Below are 17,452 nucleotides of genomic sequence, written 5' to 3' on the forward strand. Positions count from 1 at the left end.
TAATAAAATAAATATATGAAGAAATAAAAATAGTAAATTCAGATATCTCAAATTATACTTCAGTAATGAAATTTGAGGACTGAATTTTGAAAACCAAGAATTATTTTAGAAAAGAAGTAATAGAAAAGTTTTCTATTCAACTAAATGATTATGCATATCATTAAATGATGCACCATAAGCATTTATTTACATGAATATTTAATTTTGAAGTAACTTTTACTTTTTATCCCACAATCAAAATACTATTTTTTATAAAAAGAGAGAAAACAATATGAGTGTGTTTCATACTTCAAGCATCCACCAAATAAATAAAATAATTAAAATAAACATATATCTATTGCATTATGTAGAATTTATTGGTATGGACATTTAATAATAACAATATTCATATTAATACAAATGAACTCATTTGAGAATTAAAGAACATCTTGAATGTTTGGAAATGGGAAAGAAAGAAAAATAAAAGAATAGGAAAACCCTATATACAATATGAAGAAAATATGTAAATAAAAGTGCCTTTTCATAATGGCATCCTTGGTTTGAATATTTAATCTAAAGTACAAATTCACAACAAAGATTTGGATTCAAATTTGGGATTTAAAAATAAAAAGGAAAGAAAACAAAAAAGAAAAGAAAACGAAAAATATAGATAAATAAATATAATTCTTCAGGCCAGTACTTTACTTGTGACTTAGATTGAACTTGGACTATGAACTTTAAACTTGAATTGAAATGGGGAATTATAAATTAAGAAAGAAAATAGAAAAGGAAATAAATGAGAAATGAAGGAAAGAAAAATATACACTATGGAAAGGAAAATAATATTGATGTAAATAATAGATGTTATATCTTCATGTGGGATGAGTTTTAGATTTGGGGATTTGAAACTTGGATTTGAAATTAAATTTGAAGATATACAAATCCAATAGAAAATAACAAAAGAAAAGAATAAAGAAGCTTACTACCTCGGTATGGGCCAAATTGACCAGCCGGCCCAACAGACCATGTTTTCAACCACCCCGCCAACCCAACAAATGCCGCGTTGACAGATGGACCCGCCCCGTCGGTCTCATGACACCAGCGCCTGGATTCCTGTCGTGCGGGCCTCTCTTGTCGGCCATCCAAGCACGTGTGTCTGCCCAAACCCTCTGCGCGCCGAACTCCTGCTGCGCGGGACCGCCTTGTCGGCCTCTTGCGCACGTCGCCCTTCCGTTTCTCGCTGACCGCTGGGCCCAATTCATGTTCATCTTCTCAAGCCGTAACAACCAAGCAGATTCCCGGCCGAACGACGCAGGAGACCTCGTTGCCCGCACGATGCCAGGCAGCCAGCCAGCCAGGAGCATCCGACCTGACCGGACTATAAAGCTATGCGTCTGGTGCTCCTCTCCTTCTTTTCCTTAGAACCCTAACCTCCGCCGCCTTCGTCTCGAGTCCGGGCCTGAGGATCTCGCCCGAGCCGCCGTCCTCTGCGGTGCTGTGGGCTCTAAGGATGTGCTCGTCGCGCTCTTCCAACCACGGTGTTGGTGCCGCGCTCTCCCACCTCTTGATTTCCCCCGGCCACATGCTCCTTGGCCACCTCTGCGCCATCCCGCTGGAGACTATCGTCGTCACCGGTATTCGCCACGACCCAGGGCAGTACCTCGACAAAGAACCGTGCACCATCGTCGTCCGGTGTCCGCCGTTTGCGGTGAGTTCCCCTCTCCGGTCCCTGCTGAGCCTTTGTTGTGCGCGCATGTCAGTTTCCTACACCGCGTCAGCCCTCAGCCGTCAGCACCGCCGTATACACCGTCGCCTGTAGCGTGCGTGCTCGCTCATGTCGCAAGGTATAAGACGCCCCAGGACCGTCGATGTCCTGATGGACGGATAGGATTAGCATCTGCGGTTCCTTCGCGCAGACGGTACGACGACCGTCGATCTAAGAATGGTCGAAGGAGATTAGGCGTTAGCATACCTCTTCGTCCAGCAAGATCTAGGCCGTAGATTTATAATCCGATGAATGTGAATGAACCTCAGTAACATAGAATTCAAGCCATTGATCTTGATCCTGCGGCTCAGATCTATCCCCGACCCAGCCTCCCCTTGATCTATTCTAGGTCGTACAGATCTAATCCTACGGTCCAGCCAACTCCATACCCCTTCGTGGGACAAAATCTCATAAGAACCCCTCTGTTTTATAGAACTAACCCGCAGTCCGTAGTTACTGTTGCCTGAGTCTAGGGCTTTTTATGGATTAGCCCATGTGATTCCCAGAAATTGGTGCGCAGTCCAGACAGTGAACAAAACTTATAAAATCATTTAGGAATGGATTTTTAATGTGAAAATAATGGCTAGAATTTGTTTAACTCATAGAAAATTCATACTTAGTCCAAATTAATCCATTCCAGTTTCTATAATTTTGTAATATTATTGTTTATCAATTAGTGCCACTGTTTTGACATGAAAGACACAATACAGTTCATCTCCTAATTAATCTTGTATCAAATACATGAAACCTTTGGAAATTCATAACTTCCCCATTTTAATTCCGAATTGAACCGTTCTAGTTGCGTTAGTCTCGTATGAATATTTACTATGCAATAAGAATATTTATTATACCATGTCTCATTCTTTTTTAATTAGATCTTTATTTAACTTATGTTGGTTAGTCTTGTTAATCTGCTTATCATTATAATCTACTAAAAATATATGATCTATGGTCAAGTTATAATTTGGATTAAAGTTGAATTAATTACTACTTTAGGTTATCTTTTCTCTGTAATTATAAAATAAACATAGAACCTAGTTTTAATCATTTAATCACATCATAAATTGATGACCGTAACTCCAATCTTAGTGGTTCTCGATCCCGCAATCTCGTAGCAACGCGTAGATTATTATTATTCAGTTTGTACTTATATTTGGTGTGATGTTAATTTTGTCTATACCATGTTTGTTTGTATTTCTACGACTAGCAGTGAGGTCACGAGGATCTGAAGAATCATCCTGGTACCTAGAATCTCAAGTGCCAGGCAAGTTGTGCCTTTGACCACTTCTATTACCCAATAATGTTCTTTATTATCACTATTCAATGCATAGGTTTAATTTTGATGGGACCCAATAGGTCACCCTAGTCTGATTATCTTTTACCTTGTTTACCCCTGAATCACTTGGGTAGTTTTGCTATTGCTTTATATGGTTTTGGGTTAATATTTCATTATATCCATGTTCCAATTATTCTTTTTATTTTATTTATGTTCACGTCAAGGTCATTGTATTATGTTAATTGGAACATGGAGCTTAACTTGAGAAACACGTGCCACCACAAGGGTGGAATGGGACGCCCTTGGCTGACTAATTAGGAAAGCTAGTGGAAGACTACCTTACCCAAAATGGGCAAGGGCAGTAGGGGAGTTGCATGCAAGGAGGTTCTCAGGTTGATTTTGCTGCGATGGCGGTCAGACGAGGGATTCTTGCAAGAGCTCTTCCCATAAACTGTAGCGGGTTTTTGGAAGCTAGTGGAACTTTGTAAAGGCCTCGTAGTGTTACCCTGCCTCGCTTCCTTGGTAGAGGTGTATGGGATTCATGATCCCTTGGCAGATGGGTAACATGACTTGTGGGTACAGGGTACAACCTCTGCAGAGTGTAAAACTGGTATACTAGTCGAGCTCACGGTCAAGAGCAGCTCAGGACTCTCGCATGATTAATTTATGGAACTTAAATTCAATTTGTCATTTGCATTGCATGGGATTATTTATTATGGTTTGGTATTTACTTACATTTAGTAATTGCTAATAAAATCTGACCAACTTATTAAAAGCAATGCTCAGCTTTAACCCCTATTGTTGATCAGCCTTACACATCACATGAACTCCCACCTTTGGTGAGTTCATGCCACATTATTCCCCATAACTTGTTGAGCGATGAACATGTGTGAGCTCACCCTTGCTGTCTCACACCCCCCACAGGAGAAGTACAGGTGGTTCAAGAGGAGCCACACAACGAGGACTTTGACTTGATCTAGGTGGCATCTCCCAATTGACTTTATGGCGCTAAGGATGGACTTTAGTTCGATCTTTTTTGTAAAGACTTCCGCTATGTAATAAGTACTCTGATTATATTGTGACATTTATCTTTATACACTCTGTTATTATATGTGTTGTCTTCTTTGGCGCATATATGAGATGCACCCGACTTTGTCCCTTAAATCCGGGTGTGACACCCATTCATCTCTACCGAGGAGATGAGGCAAGTAGCACTACGAGACCTTTACAAAGTTCCACTAGCTTCAGAAAACCCGCTACGGTTTCTGAGAAGGGCAATATAGGAATCCCTCGTCTAAAAAGCCATTGCAGCATGATCGACCCGGAACCTCCCTATACGTAGCTCCGCTACCACCCTTGCCCCTTTCGAGTAAGGTAGTCCTCCACTAGCTTTCCTAATTAGTTAGCCAAGGGCATCCCATACCACCCTTGTGGTAGCACTGTTTTCCCGGGTGGTTCTCCATGTTCCAATTAACATGATGATCTTATTATGAACAATAACTAAAACAACAACAAATTGGAACATGATCACAATGTAACATTAATTTCCCAAAACCAGGTCGAGCAATAGCAAATCTACCCAATAATTCTTTTTTCCAAGGTGTGGGATAAACAATGCTAGGGAAACCTATTGGGTCCCATCAAATTAACTTGAGCATGTCACAATGATTAATAGGAACATTATTAGGTAAAGAAAAGTGATCAAGGGCACAACTTTCCTGAGACTCAAGATTTCTAGGTACCAGCTTGGTCTTCAAGATTCTCATAACCTCGCTGCTAATAGTAGCAATACAAACAAACATAGTATAGGCAAAATTAGCATCACACCAAACATAAGCACAAAATGCATAATAATGTTCTACGCATCGTAACAAGATCATAGACTCGAGAACCACTAAATTCGGAGTTACGGTTATGATTTTCTGAAGGTTTAAGTGTTGGATACATGTAACACCCTGAATTTGGGGTATAAAATTTCTTTCTAAATATCTACCAAATTCAGGTGTTACCCTTTACCTCTCTCTAGCCTCTCTCTCTCTCTTTTTCTTTTGAGTAGATGTAGCTTAATTAGTGAGGGATTAATTATTTATTTTTGTCAAAACTTATGTGAGTCATGAATTGTTGCATCATGCTGAGCCCAAAATACTCTTTGAATTGATGCACATGTTTGATTTGGTTTGAATTTGAATTGAAAACCCTGGAGAAAATAAAATAGAAAAGACACTAGAAATTCAGATTAATAGAAAAAGGAAAACAACCTAGCCTTCCCATTTCTCCGGCCTTTTGGCCCACCTAGCCCGCGAGCGCGCCCGCCTCCCTCCTTCCCCCCTCGCTCTCGCTGTCAGCTGGGCCCGCCTTGTCGGCGCGTCCACACCCGCGCCCGCGTGCGCCTCCTCGCTCTCGCTGTTGAGTGGGACCCGCTTGTCATCTCTCCCCCAACCGTCCGGCCATCTCGCGGAGCTCCGCTCTTGCCCATATCCCGGGGAAGCCGGCCTCACCCCCACGTCCCTGGTCCGAGGCGCCTCACCCCTTTTTCTCCTCCTCATCGCACCTTCTGGCCTCACTCAACTCCCACCCCGCTCGCTATCTCGCCCTATCACGCTCGTGCCCGAGTTCCACCGAACCGTGCCAAGATGAGCTCCGCCGTGCCTGAGCACCGCCGCATCCGCACCAGTGACTGTTTCTGCCTCGTCCGGTGTCACCATTGCGTCCATGCCCGGAACCTGCCGACGCCCAAACTCCACCTCGCCTGAGCTCCGCCCGAGGTGAGGATCGCCGACGCCCCTTCATTTCCCCTATCCCTGTTTCTCTCTCAGTTATTGCACAATTCACCGGTGAGGGTCGATGGCGGTGCTTCACCGTTGTGCCATGGTCTCCGGCCAACCGCCGACGTCCACGCGCACGCGCCTCCCTCCCTACGCTGTCGTTGATCGCAGCCAACGACTGTTGCTTTGTTTTGCACGGGGATGTCATGGACCCTGACATCTGGGGCCCACTGGCAGTCTCCCGCGTTGAATCTCCCCTTTCCCCCTGTGCCACTGGCTAGAGGGCCCCGTCTGTCAGCGCGTGTCCGTGGGGTCGCGCCTGCGCGTGCCCTCCATCGCTGACTAGCGGGCCCGACCTCTCTGTGACCCCGCCTGTCAGGCCCACCCGCCGTTTCCCCCTCCCGATTGTCTGAGTCGCCGACCCATGGGCCCCGCCCGCCAGTGAGCGCCCGCGATCGCTTCTCGCACCGGGGATGCCCGGGTCGCTGACGCATGGGATCCACCGGTTAGCCCTCACGTCCAATCCCGCGCGCCCGCTTCTAATCTCGGGTGTCCATTCCCGATTGGATGGCCGAGAAGCCCGGATACCCTTTCGCTGTGGTCGATTTGCTTAAGACCCCCTCGGTTTTCTGCGAATGGAACTCGTGGTCCTTTAGATCTCTCAGCCATGCCCCTGAGTTATTGCAGAAAGGACCCTGTGCTCATATCTAATTTTAGATTTAGGCCTAATTTTGTATTTTAAACTTCAAAACTTGTTTATTTCATATATTTTGCATGTGAACTTCAAATTTATTGATTTAAATTGCAAAATGTTCATATGATTATTCTTTGTCCAAATAAATTATGATCACTCACTGTCTGTATATTCTAATTTTATGCCTAGGCTATAGGTTAGTTTATGTAACAATTTATTTGTGTAATAAGTTAAATAAAAAGGAAGCCCTAGTGGTAAATAGATGTTTAATATAGTGAAGATAATAATATGTGATGTATAGACTTATCCTTGGTTTAACTTTGATGTCTCATTAAAATAAGTGGAATTAGATTATGTAATCATGGAGATAGACAACACTTAAAGAATAACCAACTACTAGATGGGATTAGTTCACTCTATAACCTAAACTCCCTTTTTGAGTTTATACTTTTCCTTTCGAGATGTGTTCCATTGTTTGTACATGATTGGTGTGCTATTCATTTGTCATTTACCAAATGTATTGAATGTATGATCGCTTTATTCAGACGACGAGCAGTTCGTGGTTCGTGAGTGTGTTGCCGAAGATCTTCCTGAGCAACAACCTGGTGAAGGCAAGTGTCCTATGACCTATTATATCCTACATACTTTATAATTCATTGTCCTGCGTTACATTATTGAAATCTAAGGATTGAGTAGTTTATGTTTACCTTATCCTTGTTTACCTTTTGGGTTATCATGGTTAGCTTTATGCTATTGCTTCAACTTAATCAATGAACATGATGTGAATATTTATGATACGATTATGTTATCCCGATGATGATCTTGTGATACTTTAGGGGACTCAGGCCATTTTCCTGAGTACCTCTTCGTAAGGACCTGTTCGTTGAGTGACCACCCGGGATAACAGTGCAACAATGAGGGTGGAATGGGACGCCCTTAGCTAAATAATTAGATGAACCTAGGGTGTAGTTGGCTTTGTTGGAGGGCCGTCAATGGGGGCCGGGGCGTAGTGCTCGCTTTGCCAATGGGGGTGCAGAGGTTCATTCGATTTGGTTTTGTCAGTCACCCACCTTGGTGAGGTGTACTGCGTTTGTACGACTGGCGAAACCTAATGAGAAGCTATGCGCCAGGGGAGTCTTTGTAAAGACTACGTAGTGAGACCCTGCTAGGTTACCTTGGTAGTGATCAATGGGGAGTCATGAACTCCGGGTAGAATGGGAATCACGACTCATGGGTAAAGTGTGCAACCTCTGTAGAGTGTTACAAACTGGTATATCAGCCGAGCTCACGGTTAAGAGTGGCCTTGGGATCCTCTTTGATTAGAAGAACTTTGGATACTTTTATGATGATGGTTAATGAGGATGGTTACAATTATGATCTCCGGTATTTCCTCTTGGGGGAGTACATTTGGGTAATAACCAGGTTTATTACTAAAACTTGGTTCTACTAATAGTAATAAATACTTGACCAACTAAAAGCAACTACTTAACCTTAACTCCACATAGTCCACTGTAGCCAAACGAGACATTTGCTCAGTAATTTGATGTGTACTCACCCTTGCTTTAAAAACCACCCCACCCCAGGTTTTCCCCACTGTATTCAGTGCTCAGGAGGAGATGCTGGCAACATGGAGGACCTTGAGGAGTTCCAGGACTACGACGAGTTCTAGTTATCTTAGTGGCAAACCCCCAGTCAGCTATCTGTGAAGGCCTTATCTGCTAAGTTTCGTATTCCGCACTTTGATTATGTTAAATGACTATGTTATAGACTCTATGGATGACTTGGACATCTTGATGTAATAAAATACCTTTCCGCTATTTATTTTGAGCAATGTGTGATGATGTCCAATTATGTAATCGCTGTGTACGTGAGTTTCTGATCCTGGCACGTACATGGTTCGCATTTGGTTTGCCTTCCAAAACTGGGTGTGACATAAGTGGTATCAAAGCCAGGTTGACTGTAGGACCGCTAACCTAGACTAGAATGGTCGCCCTAAGGACTATGGACCTCTACCCTTACCTTGACCTGTAGTGTCATTTCAAAAGTTGGTCATCTTGACTAATCCTATGTTATTACTCGTCTTACAAAAATTTTATCTCACTTTGCTTTCTGTTTACTTGCTGTTCATATAGTTCTACTCTAACTCTTGTGCTTACGATGTCCTTTGTAGATGGTCCATATTAGATGCACTGCACGTAAGTCAGTGATCCCCTTTTTACCCTCTCGCCTAGCGGAGCACCCTCTGCGCCGCACGGTGACGGGTCAGTCTAGCCACCTAGAGAGACTGCATCGTCGCCTACATGAGGAGCAGGAGCGTCGATGCCAGGAGTAGTAGGACGCTTCCCTCTCGCCTCAGTAGGAGGTGGAGTCTGGGAGGCAGCTTTCCCCTGCACCTCAGCCAGAGAAGGCTCCTACACCACCACAGAGCATCCCATTTGCTGGAGGAGACCCTGACGGAGACAACGACAACGCTGATGGTAGTTTGAGCCATAGCACAGAGCTCTCGAAGGAGCAGGAGCCGGAGGAATGGATCGCTAGACCCATCACTCGTGACACTGCTCGTGGGTGTCACTTCCATGATGCTCAGCAGCAGTTGCCACTCCCTCCCCCAATGACTATTCAGCAGATGTTCCTGATGCAAACTCAAGCAGTCCAAGCAATTGGTCAGACTCTAGCAGCAATGCAGCAGATGCAGTAGCAGCAACCTCCACCTCAACCTTAGGTGCAAGTCCAGATGCCACAGGTGCCCAAAGACAAGCGGGCAGAATTCATGAGGGGCCATCCCCCTATCTTTGCCCATTCTGCTGATCACATAGACGCCGAAGATTGGTTGCGTACTATGGAGCGTGAGTTGCACACCGCTCAATGGAACGATCGCGAGAAGGTTCTGTATGGTCCCCGTCTGCTAAGGGGAGTAGCACAGTCTTGGTGGGAGTCTTACCTCGCCACCCATGCCGACCCTAAAGCCATCACCTAGGAGGAGTTCAGGGACAACTTCCATCGTTACCATGTGCCTGAAGGACCGATGATAGTAAGAAAGGAGGAGTTTCTAACTTTGAAGCAAGGTCCCCTGTCTGTCAGTGAGTACAAGGACAAGTTTCTGCCGTTGTCACGCTATGCACTAGAAGATGTCAATACAGATGCTAAGAGGTAGTACCGCTTTCTGAGAGGTTTGGTTGATCCCCTTCACTAACAGCTGATGAAAGCAATCGGCTTGTACTCTATCCATTTTGTGAATTTGTCAATGGCAACCAGTATATGAGTATAAGCTCCTTGAGCTTTCTTGAAAGGTTCGATCATCTCCAGCCCCCAGCATGCAAACGACCCAGTTATAGGAATGGTCTACAGCTGCTGCATAGGCAAGTGATGTTGCTTCGATAAGAATTGTCACGCCTCATTCTTCTGGACTAACTCGACAGCGTCACTCTTCGCAGTTGGCCAGTAGAAACCGAATCTAAAAGCCTTTCCCACCAGAGTCCTTGATGCGGCATGCACACTACACTGCCCAGCATGAATTTCATCTAACAACTATCTCCCGGTGGCCGAGTGGATGCATTTCATGAAGACTCCTCCTGCGCCTCTTCTGTACAGCAAACCCATTATGATGGTGTAGTGGGCTAACTGCCTTGCAATGCGATCTGTTGCAGCCTTGTCATCCGGCTCTTCTTCATTCTTTATGTACCTAATGATAGGCTCTCTCTAGCCATTGGGGTCTGTCTCTGGCTGACTCAGGGCATTGCATTCTTCCATCTGGTCTGTGATGATGCTTGGCTATGATATTTCTTGGACGAAGATCCCAGGTGGAGCCTGGGCCCGACTGGATCCCACCTTCGACAATGTATCTGCTGCTGCATTGCGATCCCTTTCCATGTGATGGAACTCCAATTCTTCGAACTTGTCGCCATATACCATCAGCTTCTTGATGCCGAGTGATACCGCAATGCTCAGCCCATGGACTAGTGCTTCGTACTCTGCTGCATTATTTGATGCTGGAAACAATAGCTGGAGTGCGTACTTTAGTTGTTCACCTCCGGGAGCAATAAAGAGAATCCCTGCACCCGCTCCTTGCAGCTTAGCGAGCCATCAAAGTACATTCTCCACACTTCAGCAACTTTTTGGCTATCCGGGACCTGGTGCTCAGTCCATTCTGATGTGAAGTCGACCAGTGCCTGAGTTTTTATCGCCATGCAGGGCCGGAACTCTATGTCGTGAGCCCCGAGCTCGCATGCCCACTTGGCTATCCTTCCAATAGCTTCTTTGTTGTGGAGAATATCACCTATCGGAAATATTGTGACTACTATGACTTTGTGGTCGTCAAAGTAGTGCCAGAGCTTGCGAGCGGTTAGAAGTACCGCGTACAACAACTTCTGGACTTGAGGATACCTTATTTTTGAGTGCTCGAGGACTTCGCTGATGAATTAAACTAGATGCTGCACCGGGTATGCATGTCCTTCCTCCGCCCGCTCGACTACTAACGTGGTGCTTACCATGTGAGTCGTGCAGGAGATATATAGGAGCAGATCTTCTGCTGGCTGACCAAGCGTAGCTCGGCGCAGCGGCTTGAATACTGGTGGTGTGGTCAAGAACTTCTTCAGTGCCTCTAGAGCCTCCTGTGCCTCTGTGGTCTACTGAAACTTGTCCACCTTCTTGAGTAATTTATAAAATGGCATTCTCTTCTTGTCTAGCCTTGATATGAACCTACTCAGAGATGCCATGCATCCAGTAAGCCTTTGCACCTTTTTCTACGACCGCGGCGCTTCCATTCTCATGATGGCCTCGATATTCTCTAGATTCGCTTCAATTCCTCGATGGCTGATAATGAATTCGCGTAGCTTTCCGGCTGGTACTCCAAAGACACACTTTTCTGGGTTCAGCTTCCACCGGTAGCGCCTTAGGCTGTTAAAGACCAACTGCAAATCTTCGATGAAGTTTTCTGAGTTTTCTGTCTTGATAACCACATCATCGATGTAGGCTTCCACCCGCTTGCCCCAGTGATCGGCTAAGCATGTTTGGATGGCTCTCTAGTAAGTCGCTCCAGCGTTCTTGAGGCCAAAAGACATGGAGGTATAGCAGAAAGCTCCAAATGGGGTGATGAAAGCAGTTTTCTCCTCATCTTCTTTTACCAAGCTGATCTGATGATATCCGGAGTAGCAGTTTAGGAAGGAGAGCATAGAATAGCCAGCAATCGAGTCAACTACCTGATCTATTCTAGGGAGCCCGAAGGGATCCTTTGGACAATGCTTGTTGAGATCAGTATAGTCGACGCACATGCACCAATCAACTTTATTCTTTTTTAGTACAAGAACATGATTCGCTAGCCACTCGGGGTGGAGTACTTCCCTAATGAACCCTACTGACACTAAATGGGATAACTTGGCACGAATAGCTTCCCTTTTGTCAGGCGTGAAACGACGCAACTTCTGTCGAATCGGCCTTGCTTGAGGATACACCTTCAATTTGTGCTCGGCCAGTTCACTCGGGACTCCTGGCATATCCGCAGGTTGCCATGCGAATACGTCTCGGTTATCTTGCAGGAACCGGACGAGCACGCTTTCATATTTGTCATCAAGGCTAGAACTGATGATGACAGTTTTGCACTCATTAGAGATTCCTAGATTAATCCTCTTAGTCTCTTCGGTTGGCAGTATAGAGGTAATGACTTGAGCTTCATTGGTGGGTATTGTGAGATCCCCCTCCTCCAACTTGGTGTTAGCCTGCACAGGAAGAGCTGTCGAGGGCCCAGCAGTGAGAGCTTTGAATGGCTCCCCAAAAGCACTCTGCGGCGCCTTGGAAGTCAGCACACATAGTGATGATTCCTTGAGGTCCCGACATCATTAATATCATGTACAGGTAATGCGGAATAGCCATGAATTTTGCTAGTCCCGGCCTTCCGATGATTGTGTTGTACCCGCAGTCAAAGCGCGCCACCTCGAACCTCAGGAACTGGGTTCTGTAGTTCTCTGGGGTCCCGAAGGCGATGGACATGTAGATGTGCCCGAGCGGGTACTCCCCTTCTATCGGCACGATGCCGAAGAAAGGAGTATATGACTCGGTGAGGTCTTTGAGTTCGACCCCTAGGGCCTGGAGCGTCTAGGGGAAGGTGATGTTGATGCTGCTTCCCCCGTCCACTAATACTTTCTTCACCCAGCTTTCTCGGATCACTGGATCAATGAGGAGCGGGTACTTGCCGGAATGATCAAAGTTGAGCCATTGATCTGCTCGGCTGAAGGTTATTGCGTGCTTCGACCACCGGTAAGGAGCTAGGCCACTGGTGGTAGCCACTAGGACCTGCCGGTCGTTGAGCTTTTGCTGCCTCCGGTTCTCTTGTGCTCCGTGCCCTCCGAAGATGACGTTGACCTCCCTATCAACATGCGGAAAAGCTCCACCCCCTCCCCCTTCCTGCTGCTGAGGCTGCCTGGGCTCGCCAGGCTCTCCTCGTGGTGGGGGAGGTGGTAGAGGCTAGAATGGTCGGCCATGCTCGACGGAGTGCTTGAAGTCCTTGTAGTTCCGTAGGGTGTGGCACATGTCCTTGTGATACGGGCACTGGTGTCAGATCCGGATTTAAGGAACAAAGTCGGGTGCATCTCATACATGCGCCAAAGAAGACAACATATATAATAACAGAGTGTATAGAGCTAAATGTCATAATAATCAGAGTATTTATTACATAGTGGAAGACTTACAAAATAAAAGATAAATATAAAAGGATCTAAAATCTATCCTTGGCGCTAGAAAGTTAACTGGGAGACGCCACCTAGATCGAATCGAACTCCTCGTTGCGTGGCTCCTCTTGAACCACCTATACTTCTCCTGTGGGGGGTGTGAGACAGTAAGAGTGAGATTACATACGTTCATAGATCAACAAGTTGTGGGGAATAATGTGCATGAACTCACCAAAGGTGGGAGTTCATGTGAAGTGTAAGGCTGATCAACAAAATAAAGGTTGAAGCTAAGCATTGCTTTTATAAGTTGGTCAAAATTTTATTAGCAATTACTAAGTATAAGTAAATATCAAACCTTAGTAATAATAAGTAAAAGTAATAATAAAATAATCCCAATGCGATGCAAATGACAAATTGAGTCTAAGTTCCATAAATTAATCATGTGAGGGTCCGAGCTGCTCATGACCGTGAGCACGGCTAGTATACCAGTTTTACACTTTGCAGAGGTTGCACATCTTTACCCACAAGTCATGTTACCCATCTGCCAAGGGGTCATAAATCCCATACACCTCTACCAAGGAAGCGGGGCAGGGTAACACTACGAGGCCTTTACAAAATTCCACTAGCTTCAGAAAACCCGCTACAGTTTATAGGAAGCTCCAGTGCAGGAATCCCTTGCTTGATCGCCATCACCGCAAAATCAACCCAAGGACCTCCCTACACTGACCACTCCCCTACTGCCCTTGCCCCTTTCGGGTAAGGTAGTCATGCACTAGCTTTCCTAATTAGTCAGCCAAGGGCATCCCATACTACCCTTGTGGTAGCACTGTTTTCCCGGGTGGTCGCTCATGTTCCCATTAACATAACAATCTTATCATGAAAATAAATAACATAACAGAATAATAGGAACATGGATATAATGAAATATTAACTCGAAACCACATAATGCAATAGCATAACTACCCAAGTGAATTAGGGGTAAACAAGGTAAACAGTATAAACAGACTAGGGTGACCTATTGGGTCCCATAAAAATTAAACCTATGCGTTGAATAGTGATAATAAAGAATATTATTGGGTAACAAAAGTGAATCAAGGGCACAACTTGCCTGGCACTTGAGATTCCAGTTACCAGGGTGATTCTTCAGATCCTCGTAACCTCACGCTAGTCGTAGCAATACAAATAGACATGGTATAGACAAAATTAACATCACACCAAACATAAGTACAAACTGAATAATAATAATCTACACGTTGCTACAAGATCGCGAGTTCGAGAACTACTAAGATCAGAGTCATGGTTAAGGAGTTATGATCTATGGAAGATCTACGTGGTTAGGATATTAAATTATAGATTGATTATTGTACACCATATGAGAAAATATACTCTAAATAATCAATTCAACTTTAATCTAGATTATACTGGACTAGAGATCATGTTTTAACCACATTATACTTATGGTCGGGTTAGTTTTGATTTAGCAGAGCTAATCTAGTAGGCATAGGATAAATAAATATCTAACTATAAAATTATGCCATATGGTATAATTAATGTTGTTACTACGTAGTAAATATTCATACGAAGCTAATGCAACTGGAACAGTTCAAATCGGGATTAAAATGGGGGAAGTTATGAATTTCCTAAGGTTTTATGTATTTGATATAAGATTCCTTAGGAAATAAATTTTAAAGTGGCTTTCATGTCAAAATAGAGTCATTAGGTGATAAACAATATTAATAAAAAAATTATAGAAATTGGAATGGATTAATTTGGACATCATATAAATTTTCTATGAATTAAACCAATTCTAGTAATTATTTTTGCATTGAAATCAATTTCTATATTTACTTTCTGATTTTTCCAACACTCTGGACTGGGCGCACTAATACATGGAAAAGCAGGGCCTCTGCGCAAGAATCACAAGACTCAGCGCACAGCCAACGCGGACTGCGGGTTTATTCTCGGTAAATCTAGGGCCTTATGTATTAAATGGGATAGCGAAGGGTTATCAGAAAGATCTGGCTGCTAGATTCAAATCGTGCAGCCAGGATTAGATCTACTTACTTAATGAATCGGTACGCACAGGAACCCTTGGATCCAAATCCTACGGTTACGGTTTTTAAGAGGCGAGATCGCCTAGGAACCATCCGATCTTGATCTATCGGACCAAAACTGTCCCAACGAAGTGTTACCTACAGGTTCTAATCGTGACCGTCGCTCACGATATCAACAGTTCGCGCTTAACTCCCCTACCCAGGTGACCCCCACGGCGGCGCCGCCCAAGGTCGCGGTGGTCCATCGCGGGATCTGGCTCGGGTTTGGCCAGACGCCCCAATCCCACGCGGGCACGCAAGAAAAACATAGAGGCGCACATCACGAATCTAATAGAGGCGGCCATACCGGCGATAACGGTGAGACGTCCCTAGACCACGGAGATGCGTGGCGCTACATCGACGGCGAAGAATTCCCATCACTAGGGTGCTCCCGCGCGCCTCCCATCGCCGCACGTGTCTTCGTGAAGGGTTTCCGATGCTCCGACGCCCCACACTGTGGCTCGACGGCGAACACAGGCGTGGTTCGCCCGCGGCGGCGGTGCTTGGCCGGACGCGCTGGTTCTAGGTTGCGGAGGAAGTCACGGCTACGCAGGGTTTGGTTTTATACCGGTCCTATCCTCACTACCATGTCGCCCGCACGCCGAGCTTTGCGGATCTTGGCACAGCTCGCGCCGAATTCCGTGGGAGGAAGATGACCAGCACCTGACCTGTGGGTCCCGATGCTAGACGGAAAGGAGGCACCGGAATCCGGGGCCCAGTCGTCAGCAGTCGAGCGATGATGGGCTCACGCGTGAGGGGCTGACGCGTCGGCCCACCGATCAACCAAATGATTAAGCCGCAGAGACTGCCGAGGCGGGCCCACCTGACAGTGGCGCGAGGAGCCAAAGCGGACGCTTACCGTGTCTGACCCGTGGCCCCCGCACGTCGGCGCATGGCATCAGGTACTGGGCCGGCTGGCCGCGCGAGTGTAAAGGGGTAAATGGGCCACGACAGAGGATTGAGCCCAGTGTCTGTTTTTCTATTTTCCTTCTTTATTCTTTTCTTTTCTGTTTTGTTTTCCCTTTTTATTTCAAATCTGAAATTTGAATTCAATTTTTTTGTGTCGAATTTATACTCCAATTAAATATTAAATTTTAAACATGCCATCATGGAATGAGTGTAATTATTCATAAATTTATTTTGTAATTTATAATATTTCTTCACTTAAAATCCAAATTCTGATTTAGGTTTTAATCCAAATCTCCAACTCTTTATTATATTTTTATTATTGTTATTGTTACTATTATTAAATGCGCAAACAAAACTCCAATATGATGTCTAGTTTATTTTTATTAGACATTTTGTTCTCTTAGTGTCGGCGTTTCGAACCCAGGGGGTCCCTGGATCGACGAGTAAATTATCGCCGCGTGCCCCAACCCAGATGGGTCGGCGCGAGACGGAGCGCGAAGGGGGGAAGAAGCCGGAGGGAGACAGGCGTGAGAGGTGAAATCCCGCGGCCTTCGTGTTTGTCCCGCGCCCTGGTCGGGTGCGCTTGCAGTAGGGGGTTACAAGCGTCCACGCGGGAGGGAGCGAGAGGCCTCACGCGAGCACCGTCCCGTCCTTCCCCGCGCGGCCAACCCCCTAAGAGGGCCCTGGATCTTCCTTTTATAGGCGTAAGGAAAGGATCCAGGTGTACAATAGGGGTGTAGCAGTGTGCTAACGTGTCTAGCGGAGGAGAGCTAGCGCCCTAAGTACATGCCATCGTGGCAGCCAGAGAGGTTTTGGCACCCGATTTGTGTGATGTCGTGACCGTCGGAGGAGCGCCGGACCCTGGCGGAAGGACAACTGTCGGGGCTGTCGAGTCCTTGCTGACGTCCTCTTGCTTCCGTAAGGGGGCTGAGAGTCGCCGTCGTCATAGAGCGTGCGGGGCGCCATCATTACTCGTATAGTGGAGCGAGCCAGATGGGACGCCGGTCTTGTTCCCCGTAGCCTGAGTCAGCTTGGGGCAGGGTAATGATGGCGCCTCCTATTGACATGGTCGGTCCGTGCCCTGGGTTGGGCGAGGTGGAGGCTCCTCCGAGGTCGAGGTCGAGTCTGTCTTCCAAGGCCGAGGTCAAGTCCGAGCCCCTGGGTCGGGCGAGGCGGAGACCGTCGGCTGATGCCAGGGCTGAGTCCGAGCCCTGGGGTCGGGCGAAGCGGAGTTCATTGTCCTTCGGGGCTGAGCCCGAGTCCGAGCCCTGGGGTCGGGCGAAGCGGAGTTCGTCGTCTTCTGGGGCTG

Source organism: Zea mays, chromosome 6, assembly GCF_902167145.1.
Source record: "Zea mays cultivar B73 chromosome 6, Zm-B73-REFERENCE-NAM-5.0, whole genome shotgun sequence".
Lineage (NCBI taxonomy): Eukaryota > Viridiplantae > Streptophyta > Magnoliopsida > Poales > Poaceae > Zea > Zea mays.